The sequence below is a fragment of the Hippoglossus hippoglossus genome, chromosome 12, assembly GCF_009819705.1.
Source record: "Hippoglossus hippoglossus isolate fHipHip1 chromosome 12, fHipHip1.pri, whole genome shotgun sequence".
Taxonomy (NCBI): domain Eukaryota; kingdom Metazoa; phylum Chordata; class Actinopteri; order Pleuronectiformes; family Pleuronectidae; genus Hippoglossus; species Hippoglossus hippoglossus.
This window is the reverse complement of record NC_047162.1, coordinates 5,325,055-5,342,712: the sequence shown is the minus strand read 5'-3', so window position 1 is coordinate 5,342,712 and position 17,658 is coordinate 5,325,055. Positions and strand designations below refer to the sequence as shown.

The following is a 17,658-nucleotide window of genomic DNA, read 5'->3' as shown; positions in this document are numbered from 1 at the left end:
GCACGCCAGCTCTAATCTGTCTCAGTCTGGAGGCAATGACCTCTTTTGTTCAGTTGATGGCTTATTACCAGTATTGATTTTGGCTCCTTTATTTTGCAGACTTCCTGCAGGGAGGCAGATGACCCGTGCACATATCAACCACTGTTCGACACTGAGAACACCAACAAACATTACCAATTTGTTCCGCTCAACAAAAATTTATCGTTTACTTGTATATTTTTTTCTTTAAAAAAAATCACACCGCGGTGGATAAAACCTCTCCTGTTGTGATACTAGATCGTGGTTGAAGCTCTCAGACCTTAGTACGTGTTTTTCCGACTCGCTGATGGAAGCTTCTACTACAGGACTATCATCTGCTTCAGTTGGATCTGAGCTGAAGTGTAATACAGTAAGTGCTAAATGATGTCTGATTTGTCTTACTCTGGTGTTTCAGTTAAATAGACAAACTTCTTGTTATTTGACATTATGCTTGGTCTTAGACAGCAGGCTCATTGAAATAGAGCTGAAAAAAGTACTTGGTGTATTTACAAACTAGTAGATGTATGTATGTCCCTGTCTTTTAACCTTTCAACTGTATTTTTGTGGTATTTTAATGAAGTATTGATTGCACACCCCAGTTGGTCTTTGGTTGGTTGCTCTTTTCTGGATATACTGTGATACAGTGATACTGTAAATGCATAGCGATAGCATTTTAGAGTGCTACTTTCTTTTATTCTTGTGGATTTTATATATATTAGCCCTGTAGAAGCAATATTTATCTTTCACATACCATTTACATTTTTAAAACATGTCATGACCAAATTCTGGTTTTCAACATCAAATATAATGATTTAAAAATATAAGTAGGATTAAGGAAAGAGGAAGAGAATGTTTTACAGCGCTTGATGTCTTGTAAACAACATGGACAAAGTAGCTCACAGCTGTAATGCCACTTTGGGTTTTGTTTAAGGGTTGCTGAAAACAGCAGCTGGCTGATTTTTCAGCACATCTGTTTTAGACCGACGACATCCAGCGTTCAAGCTCCCTGCATCACTGAGCTTTCCCCCTATCAGTCTGTTTGTGATGTTTGTGTTTTCCTCACCATGGTTTTAGAGACCTGAGTCACATTCTCCTGGAGACAAATGGGAGTTTGGGCAAACAAAAAACGGATGCCAAATGCAACCCTTAAAGTGTGTCAGAGGTCAAACTGTTGAGGTAAAATCTCTGTATCCTCAGGGGACCGGCATCACAGTTGTACAGTTGCATGAATCACTCGTGCAATACAATACACTATTCTACCTATATATATATGTCTTACTGTAGGACAGTGAGTGTGATTGCTTTTGTAGAAAATAACTTGTTAAACGTAGGTTTTTGAAAGTGTAATGGTAGTATTATTAAATATTATTTTCATCATTGACTAATGTTCTGACAATTTGCTTGATTAGCAGTTGGGTCCAATAAAATGTCAGAAAAGTTGGATTGGACATTTCGACTAAAGTCCAAGGTCACATCTTCATTTTTCTGACCAACACTTCAAAACAAAGATAGATATTAAATGTACAATGTTAGAAAACAGAGAAAATCTTTGAGAGCCTGAAATCATTCATTTGTGTAACTGAAATATAATTATATACGATTTAGAATAATTGGTCATTTTTTTCTTTCTATTGAATGAATGACTTATCAGGTATTCAATGCAGCTCTAATGATGGAAGTGTTTTGCATAACTAAGTTGATTTTAGGTCTCTAACAAAGTATTGACTGACGAGCAGCATGGCTCTTGGTAGAACCTGGACCATCACTTTGTTCCAGACTCAACAATTATGAAATGGATTACCATGATGTTGTGTCCAGACATTCATATTCAACCGAGGATGAATCATAATTTCCTTGGTTCTCCCCTGACTCAATTACTCCAATGCCACCGTGTCGTTCTAGGGGAAATGTCACAAGAACTATTGCATGGCATATGAATTTTGCTACAGACATTCATGTGCCCATCAGGATGAATGGAATCACTTTGTCGATTCTTAAAAATTTCATATAGAACCATCAGAGGGTCAAAATATTTTTGACTTTGGTTTATGGCCAAATTTATTCAAAACTAATGATATTCCCATGTTTCTGTCTTTTAAATGCAATAGGTTTACCATTAAAGTCTGCCTGAAGTTTAAATTGACTGTGAAATGAATTGCGTGGTGTGGTAAGTGTGTTGGCCATGTATTCTATGAGTAACATTTACAGAAATGTTGTACCTCCCACAGTCGCCCACATCTTAGGGCAGCGGTTCAGTTGTCATGGTCACAGCAGATCGTCTGGTTGGTCTGGTTTGGGGTTTTGATGGAGGCGGGGGTAATGAGTAGCTCTTCCCCACGTAAACCATCAGAAATATCCCTCATTGACCTGATGTACATGGAAAGAACAGCTGGTGCACCATTTGTAGAGTTTTGGTTTGATTGGGTGAAACATGAGTGAAGCAGACCGGAGAAGAGTATGCCAATAGATGTACCACACAAAACACTGCGCATGTTGGATGTCTTGGTTGTGGTTAAACGCCACATCTCACGACTCTGAGAGTTTTGTGGAGGATTAGGATTTCTTTCATCTCCTGCTGAAAGTTCAGTTTCAGTGAAGTTTATCTGAAGGTGATCTCTTCAACTACTTTCTTCCTCACAAACGTTTGTGGTACTGATCTTCTCTACTGGCCCTCACCACTATCTGACTTCATATTTGGAAGCACGTCACTCACGTTCTGCAGAAAGACTGGGTGGATTGTTGCTTCCCAGTCCATTGAATGTTCACTTGCACCAAGTTGTGGATGTGATTTGTTCTACGGTTGCAGAAGGTCAGTCCCACTGCTGTTTATGTGAGAGAAAGAGAGGGACAGTGCACACAGTGCTACAATAAACAGTGCACAATACTTAGATTGACTTTATTTATACATGTAAATTCCTGGTAAACATTTTTGTCATCTATCTTTTATGTGATGGGGGCTAAAGTCTTGAAAGGGAGATGACTGCAGTCACCACTAAGTAGTTTGATGACAAATCAAAATTGTATCAATTAACATACTTGAAGAAAGGAAAACTTGTTCTTGTTCTTACATTTTTAAATAACAGTGCTCTCATATTAGCTTCTTTTTAAGTTTTGATTACTTTCCATAGTAATTAATCCTATTAATGGACACTTGGCACAGTAATGTTTAACTTAACATCGACATGTTTATCCAGTAGTTTGACCAGATTTTCCAATAGCCTGAAAAGCATGACATCACTGCTCATTTTCCTGGCTGTGTGCAGTATCTGTTGTGTTTAGATCACAAAGCAGCTGCTCCATTTTAAACTCATCTTCATCTTAGCTCATACTTATCTCTAACAGTGATGACAGTCTGCTGGAAATGACAGATCTGTCTCAGTTTTGTATTAACATAATACAAGAGAAAGATATTTTCTGCAAAAATGGTAAAAACAATAACAAAAATACAAGTTGTCTTTTGTCCTGCTTCCTGATTTAGGATTATTCACATGGGTAAAAATAGGGTGAATGAATTCTAAACAGACTGTCTTTGGATTATGCTTTTTATTAATCCATTTTAGCCATATTATATTTTTTCTACAATGGTGACTGAGCAGTACTGAGGTGAAAAAATAACACATGGAACCAGTGTATATCTCTCTAGACAGTTGTATGAGTTGTTCCGGGAAATACCAGTGCGTTTTCTTTTTCTCTTGTAAATGGCATGACCTCATCTGGTAAATATTTGGTTGCACCTCATGTTTGTGTGTTCATATGTTAATGTTTCCTACAATGTTTTATACAATTATTATCAAGTTGTCACGCATTGACCATGCTATAGTCTCCTCCTGTGGCAGCTTTGACTTCTTCAGACTGCAGCTTCTGTTGTCTTGTTGTACTGGTGTAACGGTTCCAATGTGAATGAGAAGAGATGAAGCTCTCATCTCTGCGTACGCTCACTCCGAGTTAAGAATATGAAAAACAGCCATCATCAATGGTGATCTGACACTGTGGCAACAGGTATAGAGAGTTCAGAGTTTATATTTTATATGTGTGGTAAGACACATTTATCGATCAAAAAACAGCAGCAGCACTGAAAGACACTGAGTTGGAGAAAAGAGTCAATTAGTCATTATCACTATCACATTTTATCCAGTGCATTCCACAGTATTTAGAGTTTTATTTCCTCGATGAATGATCAAGTTCTGCAATCCCACTTTTTGCTAGATTACATTTTTTAGTATTTGTATATTATGCTGTACCCTGATGGGGACAAAGTGCTGCTGGAAGATTGTAACCTTGGGGAATTTACAGTGGAAAAGGTGTCTGTAAATTTGAACCTTAGATTTACGAATATGCTGTCTACATTTAATAATCGTACTTACAACTGCAGTTCAGAAATGGTCGTTACATTTTAAGACTTTTTGCAGCCCATGAATACCTCTCTTCTAAAAACCCTAGTCCAGTTTTTAAATGTAAAAAACTTTCTTTTTACTAATGGTATCGTAAAGGCACACCACAATCAACCTGATATAACTGTGATAGGACTGTTTCATGAGTGTGGTCAATCACATCATTAGAAATGATTATTTATAGATCACTGTCATGTGTCTAAAGCTTCACACAGATTTCTTTTTATGTACAGTGAGAGATTAATGTAGTGAAAATGTTTCAGAGCTGGGAGCTGATAGACAGCCAGACAGTTGTCTCAATGTCCTGCAGGCAGTGTTTTAAAGACAATGTGTAGATTTATTTCTGAGTTGATGATGTAGTGAAATATTTGAATGTATAAGATTGCTATCTCTTGATCAGAACAAGCAATGTTAGCAAAGGTTTTGGACAATAAACTCATGTCCAATAGGGATTCTAAACATCTTCCAATGCAAACTTCAGTAAAATAGTGCTCTCCCATATGTGCTTTGATATTGACTGTGCGAACGAGGAAATGAACCCTAACCCTAACAAAACATTGATGGAGCCAGCCTGATGATGTTGTGGAGCCTATGCAGGGGGCCCCACCAAAACGAGACCGGGTTATTCAGCAAAAAAGTTGAAATGCACTTGTCTTTTGCTACAACTCAACATTGTCAAGCAAGAGACAAAAATGGCCCATAAAATACAAGGAAACTGTCATTTCTGGTAGATTATTTTCTACTGTCAAGAAAGCATCTCTAATGTTTAGTTCAGTCCTCACCACTTCCCTTGGTTTAGCAATGGAAAAAATCTAGGACTGACTCCTGTGCCAGTGGATGAATGTGTGATGTGGTGATGGTGGTCCATATGTTGTATTTAGGATATCTCTTTCCTCCAGATGAACAACAACTGCAAAATGTCATCTCCATGTCAATATTTGCCAAGTTTTGTGTACAGGTTTTACGTTGTTAATTACACAGAGGAACCAAATTTCATTTTCCGTATCTGACAGAATATCTAATTTATGCATCCCCAACCTGCTTTTATAGAACTCTTTAATGATCAGTTGCAGACATCGTTGTCCTTCACAGAAATGGTGCTCTGTGCTGCGTTAATGTGGCCTGGGAGCTAGTATGAAACGTATACTGTCTCTCTATGTATTTATTTTAGCGGGCTATATTTGATATGTTTTATGCTCTCCGTGCTGCAGAGCCAGTGTTGAAAGGTATTGATGACTGCCTGGTTCATCTGCACATCAGTCAGCAACAGACTGGAGAAAATGATTTAGCCCTCTCTGATCCCAGACCAGTGGTGCAGTTGTCACGTGTTAGTGCTGCCTTATTTACTGTTCAAACAAAGCATTTTAACAAAATATGTGTTTGATTTTGTCTGTGCGAGCACATTTTTGCCACAAGTTTTGGAGCCATAACATCAATTACGTTTTAGAAATTGGCCTTAGATAAGAAATGTGTTATCATTAAACATTTGTTTACAGATTTACCACAGAGATTTAATTGACTATTCTTATGTATGCAAAACTAGGACCTCACAATGAAAGACGTCACGGGAATGAGAACGATCATTTCGTGCTCCCACACATTTTCCATGTGTTGTCATCCAAGTGTGGAGGCAGCAAAGTTCCTGCATCTGCATGCATTAAAAAACTGAGTAACTGCTAACTAAGGCCAGACTGAGTAGCCTCTGTGAAGGCCAGCCATCTCCCACAGTGGGAGAAATGTCAGCTGGATGGAATGAGGCAGGCCTGGAAAACGAGACCCTGCTGCAAACACAACACAGCTCTGCAGAGAGCACCGGTTATAACTTATCTGAGACTGTATTCAGCTGGATGCCATGACTTCTGAAGGATAAGCTCAGCACAAAATGACATGTTTTAAAACCACAACATTAAGCTGCCAACATTGCTTAGGTCACATGTCAAAAAGGTAAGGAGAAACTACATTGATGAATATTAAAATGACCCTCAAGCTGACTGTTTTTTAAAAGTTCAAAGCTCCATTGTTCATAGAAATATGCTAAGCAGAACAGAGATTTACCAGGACTGAAGCTGGCGTGAATGTCATCGATGCCCGAGAGACAGTTACTGTCCAACACAGTCAACACTAACTGGGGCCTTGGCATAATTGTTAAGCATGATATCTTAGTTGACACATTTGCAGCTTTACTTTGGGAGATTTTTGGGACTTTGCTGATTTATTTTGCGGCAGTGTGTAATGCATGCTCTTAATGCTTAAGAAGATTTGTTTGGGGGAAAATACTGTTTTCTCTGTGTCCTTGAATTGGAAAGCTTCAGTGCTACTGTGATAATAGCACTGCATACTATTTGGAATAGTTGTGCTTGTCAGAGACAAGTCATGAAAACTTTGCACTTTGTGACAATTTCTAGTAAAGAAAATTATAAGGTTATTTATAATCAAGCAATCACAGCCAATGCAGCAGTAATGGGTTTATTATAAAATTCTAGCTGAGACGGATGATATCTACGCACTGAATCATCTGCTGTGCTTTCATGAAACTGTGTGGTTAATAGGCTCCGAACACCTTTACAACACTGAGTTCACTGAAATGGCAACAGTGACAAAAGACCCTCATAACGCAGTCAATGGCTGCTTTTTATTCCTTTGTCTGTTATAATTGATGATCGTAATTTCTCTCTCCTTCTCAACAAGACCATTAACTCAACAAATGAACTGATCAAAAGGAGAAAATGAAGTAGTAAGATTATTTTGGAAATTATAATGTGTTGACTGGAACACTAGGCTAAGATTACTTTAGTTTTAATGATGTGGCACTATTTTAAGAATACCAAGGTCTTCAAATAATGACTAGTGAGTTTTCGGAATAATTTCGCCCATTACATTTTTTTGGGGGCTCTCGGGATGACTGTCGTTCCACCAAGTGTTGGAGCATCATAATCTCCAGAGGATGAAGCCTACCAACTTAAGTGATCCTCAGAACTTTTGCCAACATTAAAGCAACTCAAAGTTTCCATTTGTACAGTAAAAACCTTCATTTGTGAGATGGATTGATAAAAGATTTTATAGAGACATTTTGGCTGTCCGAGGACATATAATGAAGTTTTTATCCAACATCAATAAGCAAAGGTTTTAAGTTTTTATAGACTTTTCTTCATCATCAAATTAATGACTTTTTCATCAGTCTTAGCTGCACTTTGTGTTTAGTGCTAATTGACAAATGGTAGGTGATAAACATTATACCTGTTAAACTTGAGTGGTAGTATAAGGACATATTCACACCTTGAAGTCTGGACCAAGGTCCAAACCAAGGTTAATGTCTTTGCTATGATATCTACATTTAATACAGTGAGTTTTTGTTTTACATTGTAACTTGGGGAGTGCAGTAAAAATGTTTGTTTGACATCCATATTTCCTGCTGTCGGCACCATGGAATGCGTTTACCTATACATGACATTGATTCATTTGTAGACAGACGTACATCAAATGTTGTAGTTTGGGGGATAGTCTGTCCTTTTGAAAGTCGAAAATGAAGGAATTGGTTAATTAGAAGAATTTTGTTGCCACTGTAATTTCATTATGCTATCACTACCAGCGTCACCAACTTCAGGCGAAGTACTCTACATGAGTTTGTTATTCAATCATTATATCATCTAAACATTTTTGTCTTCTTCTATTGTTTAATGCTGTTTTTAAACTGCAAACAAACCAACCCATGGTCAGAGTAAAAATGTTGGTCCTTCTGCCCAGACCTTGGTCCAAAGCACCTTTCACAACTGTTGTTTTGATTTGGACTGAAACGTCTGAAAGTCTGGACCAAACATGGTAGGTGTGAAAGCGCCTAAACATTGTTACTTTTTACCAAAATACAGCCTTACAGAGTTGCTAGCATGGCTGTAGACTCCTACTCTCATTCCAGTGATAGTGATACTTAAACAAAATCATTTCAGGTAACTTTAAAAAGGTGTGAAGAGTCAAGGTACAGTTAAGTCACAGTCAAGGTACAGTTAAGTCACAGTCAAGGTGCAGTCAAGTCAAACCCACTAAACTGAGCCAAACTCCAAACACATTAAATCTGTTTACGTGCTGTATATAAGATAAAAGCAATGTAATTCTTCTAATAACAACACTATTACCTACAGTAATGATTGACTCATCACTGATCCTATTAAGGATACCAGGCTTTGTTGTTGATTAACCTCTAACTCAACACAGCAAAAACAGCTGTTGACAGAGGGTCACATTCATTCCAAGTCACTTACCAGTGTCCCTCTAATCCTTAAACTAATGCCTGGACATGCGAATCCTCTAATCTGCAACCAGCACAAGCTTATTAGAGCAACCCCTTTGAGACAACAAAGCAAGTGGGAACTCCGTGCACAGATTGCAGTCTGCGGTTGTGGTTGAAGGCGCCCTCAGTAGTGACTGCAGTCAGAAGCTCTTGGCAGCAGATGTCCCTGCAAGCCTCAGGAGTGACCTGAGAGAGATTTGTGATGCCTTCAGAGCCATATTAGTTCATGTTTGTGTGAGCTGTGACAGCTCTGGTCTGCTCAGTGTCTGCTGGCCTGTAGCTGACGCAGGTTTAGACCGATGAGGATGTATTACTACATTTGAGGATGCAGAGCTCTCTGTCGTTGGGGTTTTGGTCTATGTCACTCATCTCACAAGTGTTGAGCTTTTTAATGCGGTATGATGTTTAACAATATTTTGAGGTTTCATGAAACACAGCTCTAAAATTGCTCACCTCACACTGCCAATATTTTGTCATTTGATGTATGTAGAGATGTCGTGCACTTGTAGCTTGCTCTCATTATTTGACCAGCTGGGATCTTGAAACCAAGCGCTGGCAGATGTAGTTTGTCATGTTATTGTAAAAGTTGTAGTGGGTCATTAAAAGTAATGAGGTCATCTGAGAAGTAGCTTCTTTGTGTTTATGAGTTACTGACAGTGTGTTGATAATAAATCTAGTGAGCCCACTGGAAAAAACGCAAAATCCTAAAGTCTAGAGAAACACATTTGGCGCAATGTTATCTTGGACTATGACCTAATTATTTTTGTGGTTTTTGGTTGTTTTTTTGGTTGTTTGTCCTGGAATTAGTCTTGTCTTGAATTTAACCACAATTAAGGATAGCTCCTCCAAAAAATTGTAAATTGGTATTATTCTAAATCTAATTCTTTCTTTATATCCTTGTATTTTGTCCCATTCAGTATTAGTGTTTATATGCAGATTTGTTTGCATGCTTTTGAGCCCAGACATTGAGGTTGGCAAAGTGTACAGATTTTTTGAGTTACTTACTTGAGTTCTTATTTGCAAAGATCAATGTAATGTTTCAGTTAGCTGCTTCTCATTTTCAGCTGACAGGGACATTTGCTCTGGGACTTGGCACCCTAGTTAAATACGAGCAAGCACACATATCGATGGCATTTCTAACACAGGATGGATGCAAAACAAAGATAATACAAATATCCGATAAGGATGAAAAACAGGTGACATGTATGTGATGATGTTGACAACGAGAGTCAAAAGCTTTAAGTGAAAAGGGCAAATGCCAGTGTTGACGTGCTGCAAACAAAAAAGCTGGAATATGGACGTCATTTCCTGCTTCCTGCATGCTCTGCTCAGATGCTACTCCTCACCTGAATGTTGAAATCTCTTGAGTTCTTTATGTGAAAGGCAAACTTGGCTTGACTTGACTCTGTAAAGGACTCATTGAGACCAAGGCTGTGCATTGAAGGTACAACTTTTGATGAGTCAGTATCATGGCAAAATAGAACAAAAAACTCAGAGCAACTCCAAGAAATGTTGATTGAAAGGCACAAGTGCAGCGATGTTTATAAGGAAATTTCTAAGTCACTGAACATCCCTTTTCAGTGCAATGGAATCTGTCATTAAGGAATAGCACAGCTGTAAATATAAATCTAAACTGTGCATGGAGACGAGTGAGGCAGGCCACCAAGAACTTTCAAGTTGGGTTTAAATTTTTTTTATCAACACTGTATTAAGATATGCATTTCTATTGATGCATTTCAGAATAAAGCTCCTGCATAAAAAAAAAGTCCAGAAATAACGGCACAAAACATTTACACAGCAACTTTGTTTTTAGTCATACTGCTCCCTGTTGTTTCCTCCTCAGTTTTGTAGTCTTTAACTAGAAAAGATCAAACAGAACATTCAGTATACCTCCTAAATTACAGCCACTTGAAGGTTGAATCGTACATCCAAAATGTACACCCTACATAAATAAACACTATGTAAGTTTCATCAACATCAGTAACAGAAGTCTTCTTTGGCAGGGTGGTCAGATTTATCTCTGCCCGTCTTATTTCAATCATTTTAATTTAGTTTTTGACATGTTCTATGTAAAAATCCAGTGTTTTGAAACATCCATATTTTATTTCTACGTCATGCTAATGCATTTAGCCCATACATACTTGGGATTACGAGACATCCCTCATTTATAAACACATACATCTTCCTTCGGTATTCTTGCGAACATTTTAAGTTACCTCAAAGATTATCAAGTTATTATTTGATATATTTGATTTATTGAAAATTAAACTCCACTGTCCAAACTCTGCCCAAGACTGAATAGCAAACTAACTGTCACATGACCCTTAAAAACATTCATATCTACATTTGAACCAGTGAACTTTATCTTAAAATTAAAAGAACTATTGATCACAATTGTATTTTCTTTGTTGCTGTGTATTTAGGATGTTCTTAAATCCTATACTTAAATTTTCTCTTAAATCCTAACTTCACATTAATCTCTGCTATGTTGAAGCTATAGCTGAGTTCTTCTTCTAGCCCCTGTTTTAGACTCATATTTTATGGCCATATGTTGAATCAAAGTTCAGAATAAGGAATTGGATCCTTTTAAAGTTATGGAATATAAGTGTCAGTAACGCCTACTTTAATCTCCAACACAAGAACACCTGTGTTGCTTTAACAGTCATTGGTTTTGGTCTTGTCTGAGTCTCCTCACAGAGACATCTGCTCAGCAGATTTACTCGTGAGTGTGTTTGACCATTAGAGTTGGCTTGAGTTTCTAGCAGCATTGTTTTCGGGGTAGTGTTTGGACTGTTTGAGGGTCTGTCCACCACTTTGGTCTAGACTAAGGGTGCTTTCACACCTACTTTCTTTGGTCTGGACCTTCTCAGTTCCCAGATTAGTTCAAACCAAAATAACAGGTATGAAAGGTGCCTCGGACCACGGTCCAGACCAACGGACCAAGATTTAGTCCGACCAAGGTGGTTTCAGTCTGGATCAAACTGAACCATTATTTGGAGCGTTTGCTGTGTGAGAACACTCTTTAGTTCAGACTTTCAGACCAATTGCAGAAAGTTGAGACAGCATTTAACAACAGAAAAAAATCTACTGCTCAACAGTAGATCAGGTGAACAAGCTCAGAGTTTTGTTTTAAAACTCCATCATTGCTGTGGTGATCTAAAACCCCAAATTACATTAGTTTGTGATACTGCCCCCCCATGATCTTCTGCTAAATTGCTTCACACAGACGTGTGTAATCCTTGTTAAGAAGCAAACATCATTACTCACGTGTCTTATTTCATCTTTCTCTTCATTTTCCTATTGTAATAAACTGACATTTGTTTAAAGTGTCAGTAGCAATACCCTGCGAATGTTCAGTGGTTTGTGTCTGAACCACATGGGCTGTATTGCAGTGTGCAGTGCGTGTGAAACACATGTGGAGCTTTAAATTGAAAGGGGCCATGGTGTGACCTATTTACTTCGCTCCACACACATTTTCTCATTCTTCAGAGACCCTCCCTCAGACCAGATCCCTGGGGTCTCCTGAAGCTCAGCAGAAGACTTGATTTGATGAAGGTTGGCAGATTTTATGATTTTATCATCCTGCCTTAAGAAGACCGTTAACACATTGTTGAACTCTTTTTTAGAAATGCACATGCTTCCTGTTTTGGATTACCAGCACAGACACTTGGTGTCTTTGTATTTCTGTGGCTTTGTTTGCCACCCAGCAATGAAAAGTGACAAATCCACTTAGTTCTAAACGCTAGATTAGATTTATTGTTTCGTTCCATTATTTTGATTCTTTGATTCTTCTCTTGTTTTTCCCCTGAGTCACCTTGAAAAACTGTTATTTACAATATCCCATTTTTTTCTGATAGCATAGACCAAATTATTAATTTATCCATAGTAAATAAAGTGATGATAATCAAAGAATCCATCAACTATCGCCTTAATTTCCATTATTGCGAACAACTGAGATTATAACAACAACAGCAGTTGACACAAATCAGCTTGTAGTTTGACCATTGAATTATTTATCATTCACTGTCCTTTTTTCACCTCCTTCCTCTGTTTATGTAACATTTTATTTTCAGAGTGCAGGCCTTTATTAGTCTCGCTACAAGCATGGCTCGATGGCAACGTCTGTCTGTTGGTCCACCGCTTCAGTCCAAACTGAAATTACTCAACAACCAGAATGGCCTTCAGTATGTGAGGGAAATCTTTCAAGATGAATGAGTGAAGTTTTTTCTGGAGATGGATGACGTACGAAGAATGAGTTTTTATTCTCTATACCTGATGCAGTACAGGGTTTAACAAGTTAACGGTTATGTTGCCATCAGGCCTAAAATAAGTCAATGTATACTAAATGAAAGATAATCTTTTTAATAATTCCAGAAACTGTTCATCTTATCACTTTGATACTTGGCATGTGTATTTTTAAGGGCTCAATAAAGTTTGGACATGTGATACATTCAATACTATTACATTTTAACTGCAATGATAAATGACTCTCCACTAGAAGAAATGCATAAGAAATGCAAAAATGTAAAAAATGTGTGTGGATGTGGATCTTCCCTTAATCTGCATCTGGGCCAACATTTTCCAGGCTACAGGGTTTGGTGGAAATCAAGTTTTGCATAAGCCCGCTAACAAAAAAAACTAACAAACAAAACGTATGGGTTTGAGTTAAATGTCTTAAAAACAATTGGAAGGATTGTAAAGACATTTAGAACAAGCATGTTTGTCCCCATCAGAAGAACTAAAGAATCCCATCAGCCTTCTCTGTGTTTTTTAAGTCATGCTTCTATCATTGTTTCTGTGCACAGTATTCAAAGGAAACCTCAGACAGTCTTCAAGTTGTGTGACATTGCCAAGTTTAAATGCACCGTTGCTGAAGTAGCTGGTACAGAGTTTTAATGTTGTTGTTGGAATCCATGAACTGAGTTGCTCAGACAGGACCTCACATTATGAACATTGTAACTTGCCTCCAATAGAAATGCATGTCTTGAATCAACCCATTCAGTTTTTATATTTCCGTATTCACAACAAACAAACAAAAACAACAACATGTACTGCTTCGTTTTATCCCACACAGGCTCACTTTAAAGATTTAAGCTGATGCTTGCCTTATCCTCATTTAATCATTAAGATTAAACCGTGTGGAGTCTTGAGTCCGTATGGTGGCATTTTGCCTGTGTCACCAGCTGAGCTTCAAGTAGTCTCACAGTTTTACATTCAGGTTCAACTTATCACATATTCCCTCACTGCAGCTTGCTTTTTATTTTAATCTGTTTCCTGCTCTTCACATCTGTTAAATGTATACAAATGTAACAGTGTTTGCAAGAAAACAACTGTTTGAGCAGGGAACCATTTCCTCTCTGTTACATTTCCTCTTTTACTTTATATTTGTATTAACGTTTTACCAGTTGGATATGTACTTACTAGTCAATTGGAGAATCTGAAATGCATTTCTTCCTTCAGTTCAGTTAAGATTGCTTAAAATATGAAATGATCCATCCATCACTATGACATAGCTGGAGGAGGATTCACACTGTGATTCTTTATGAGCTGAGGGATTAGTGTGAAATATGAAAATAAGGACTTTAGAAGATTGAGGGGGGATTTCCTGATAAATGACATGAAATCTGAGAAAATGAGCACAGTTCAGGATTATTTTTCCAGCCTTATTTATGCAGACTAGAATCATAAATCATTATCTTAAAGTTAATACGGTTGAAGGGAAACGTCTGTCTGCTGTCTGCTGTCTACAGTCTGAATTCACTTTCCTCTCATTCCCCATCTTTCCCCTCTAATTTTCCGGCTCAACCACAAGCACCGCGTGCTCTTTCATGGCTCCCACTCACACTGGCATCTTATTTAAAGGCAGCAGCCGAGCGCCGCATCCATTAGTTGCAGTAGAGGGAGGGAAGAAGGGACTGTGGAGGGAGGGGGAATGACGGCTATTTAAGGGATGGAGTTAAAAAGCAATGGGGGTCAGACCTAAACACTCACACTTTAAAAGACATTTACTCCCACTCTCTCGCTCTCCCTCTCTGTCAGTGAAGGAGCAGAAGCCCAGTTCGAGCTGTGAGAGCTGAGGGGAGGATAAGCAGCTGGCTGAAAGACGACTGACAGAGCTGCCACCTTGCTGGAGAACGGCGAGACAGAGCAGTGACACAACAGGGCACCGTATTGTTTTCATGGCTTCACTAAAGGTGTGAAGACTCAAAGGACCACTCAAAGAAAAAAGTAGATTGCTCTTGTACAGGTAAGAAAACCTTTTTATAGATTTCAGTGACATAACTTTCCTTGAATTGCATGCAGCAAAAGTCATTTTTCTTGACTTTTTAAATTTGTTTGCTCGTACTTTTGAAGTTAAATTCTCTTTAAATTGAATTAGAATTATTCACTTCAAAATAAAAACATTTATAGTCACATACATCATTTGCTGATACTGTTGTCGTAGATTTTTGTCTGGCACATATTACTAAAATACCAGATTTTGTACTGGCATCGATTATAGCTTATTAGAAGTACATTCCTGGTGCATAGTGCAACTTCTTCCTCAGTTAGACACACACAGCAGCCATTGGCACGATCAGAGCTGATAACAGCTTTGATAACCGTAGTAGAAGGCACGCTCCAAAATCCTTCTCACTGATTAAGTCAAGGTTGTAGACCAGTTCCCAAAAACCCCACAAAAACTCTGCATCTGAGTAAGTTGTTTAGTATCCCTGAGTCTGCTGAGGTTTTGCAGCTTGATGATTCATCACATTACCTTGAGAAGTGCAGTTAACTTTTCATTGTGTACAATTTTTCCATTATTGAGACGAAACGTTGGGAAGGGTGGGTGATGCGACAGGATTTGTGAGTGTGGGCAAGGAGGAAAAAATACCTCATCCGCTCAGCCCATTAGCACTGCTTAATTGAAATCAAAGTCTCGTGGTTTACAGGGTTTAAACGTCTGTTATATCCTTTGTGTGGTGGTGTTGAGTCAACATTTCCAGTCCACACTCAGCAAAAATGAATATTTCAGCTGAAGAAGATTATAATCACTCACTTCTTCTCATGTACAGACTCATCCCAGTCCCCACAACTCCTATCTAAAATTCACATCATGACACATCTGCAGATATGGGGGCCAGGATGTTTTGCATCTTGTCTGCCGTGTGTCCTGGGAAGTGTCTGTGCAGCAGAGTGTGAAAAGTGTCTCGCTGAACAAACCCCTGTGAGAGGGACAGCTGGTTTATTTGCTGGAGGTCCCCCAGGGCTTTTCCTACACTGTTTCCCTCTGTGTGACCTCTACACAAAGAGCCAGGGGTTGATCGTAATTCAGCTTCACACGCCTCTGCATTTTATGTAAAATATGTTGGATTTTTTTTCACTGTCCCAAATTCCAGGGAGAAACAGAGGTGTAGTTGTATGGCCTTGAAGTGGTGACAGTGAGGGTTAGCGAGGGCATTGTAGAGGGTTATTTGTCCGGTAATGTCTGTTATTATCTTAAGCCAGAAGTTATGAAGTGAAGTCCTAATTTTACAGGACAGAGTACTTCACTAAAAATGTGTTTATATTATGTAACTGCAGGTTAGAACTGTGTCAGCCTGTGGGACCTGCAACCTTGTAAACTCTCTAGATTCAGGTGTGTTGGTTGTGAGGGGAATGAGCACTGACAGCTGTCTCTAGCTAATTAAAATCTGCTCCTATTTTCTTGACCATTAACCATCACCCTGATTTACTGTGTTCAATTTTGCATACTAATTTCAACCAAAAAACGAAAGCTGTTATTTTTAGTATTTTTTTGTAGAGTCCAAAACCCAAAAACCAATAAATGTATGTATGATCATGCATTGCACAAAAAACCGGCAAACCCTCAAATTTTTTAAGCTGAAACCAAAATAATTCAATCATTACTGCTCTAAGAAAATCACTTTCTCACACAATTGATCTTAAACTGTAGAGAGACCCCATACTTGCAATCTAAATTGAATTCAGCATCCTGTTCAGACTCACCTGGGGACACAATAAAGCACAAGTATATTATTCCCATAGGATCGGTTGAGGATATCTGATTTGCAGCAGAGGGGAAATTTGCAATCTGTTAACGAGGTGTTGCAATTTCTGTTATTGTTTTATCAGCAGAAGTAACGACTCTAATTATTATTTTTCTGAGGCGATTTCCAGCTGTTCCAGATGCTATGACAATCAGACTTGTGCCATTCCTGGAAAATATAAAAGTTTAAATATCACAGATGAACAAATATAGCAGATGTACCTAATTTATGTTCACCGCTGACCAGAGTCCGGACAAGCTGCTCTTGGCCACAAATACTTCCCATCAGAAGCGTGTCCAGACATGTTGTCTGGGTATTGTTGTCATGAATGTGGAGTAGAATCCTGACTTGGTTTTGTCACCAGAATCAGACCTTCACCTGGATGATGGCACACATGTAGATGATCAAATTAACCCTTAAATAACGCTGCATACAGTTGTGCTTCCAGTTTTATTAGAAGTAGCTGTTGTCTGGACACAGGACACAGAATCTCGATGCTTTTTTTTTTTTTTGACTAAACAAAACAGATGTCGTCAGTCCGGGGCCAACATTCCCAGTTTCTATTTTCCACGTGGAAAACTTCACTTCCCACTGCCAGGAGGGGGAAGAGCACTGAAGACACAGCAACTCTGGATTATAGTTTAGTGAACAGGTTATATTTATTTAAATTTTCTCTCCAGATTTTCTTACCACGTCCCAATAGCCGAAAGAAATGTCCTCAGTCAACCCATAGGTCAGCTTTCAACGATGGATTTTTGGCTTTTTTGGGCTATAAAACCACCTTTGTCTAAACAGAATATCTGCAGCTTTAGGAGATCCTTGAAGCTTTGAATACAGTTCTATCAGAAATACTGCTTAGAAGATACTAAAAGTTGGAAATTTTATGGCTCGAATATTTTTGATTCTTCCATTCTTGCACGGTAACATTACAAAT

At 38.4% G+C, this 17,658-nt stretch overlaps 1 protein-coding gene and 1 long non-coding RNA gene across 8 annotated transcripts in view; one reads left to right on the top strand and one right to left on the bottom strand.

The window, feature by feature from the left end:
• LOC117771270 overlaps window positions 1–17,658 on the bottom strand; it is a 144,755-nt gene that overhangs the window by 100,334 nt on the left and 26,763 nt on the right. The gene's annotated exons all lie outside the window — the stretch shown is intronic.
• The window catches only part of LOC117771252 (tenascin-like), a 32,635-nt gene continuing 29,584 nt past the window's right edge, over window positions 14,608–17,658 (top strand). For 4 of the 7 annotated variants that reach the window (XM_034601369.1, XM_034601370.1, XM_034601368.1 and 1 more), the window contains exon 1: window positions 14,608–14,941. The gene's annotated coding sequence lies outside the window, so the exon portion shown is untranslated. The remainder of the gene's footprint in view (window positions 14,942–17,658) is intronic. The other 3 variants (XM_034601372.1, XM_034601371.1, XM_034601373.1) reach the window with 2 other exon arrangements.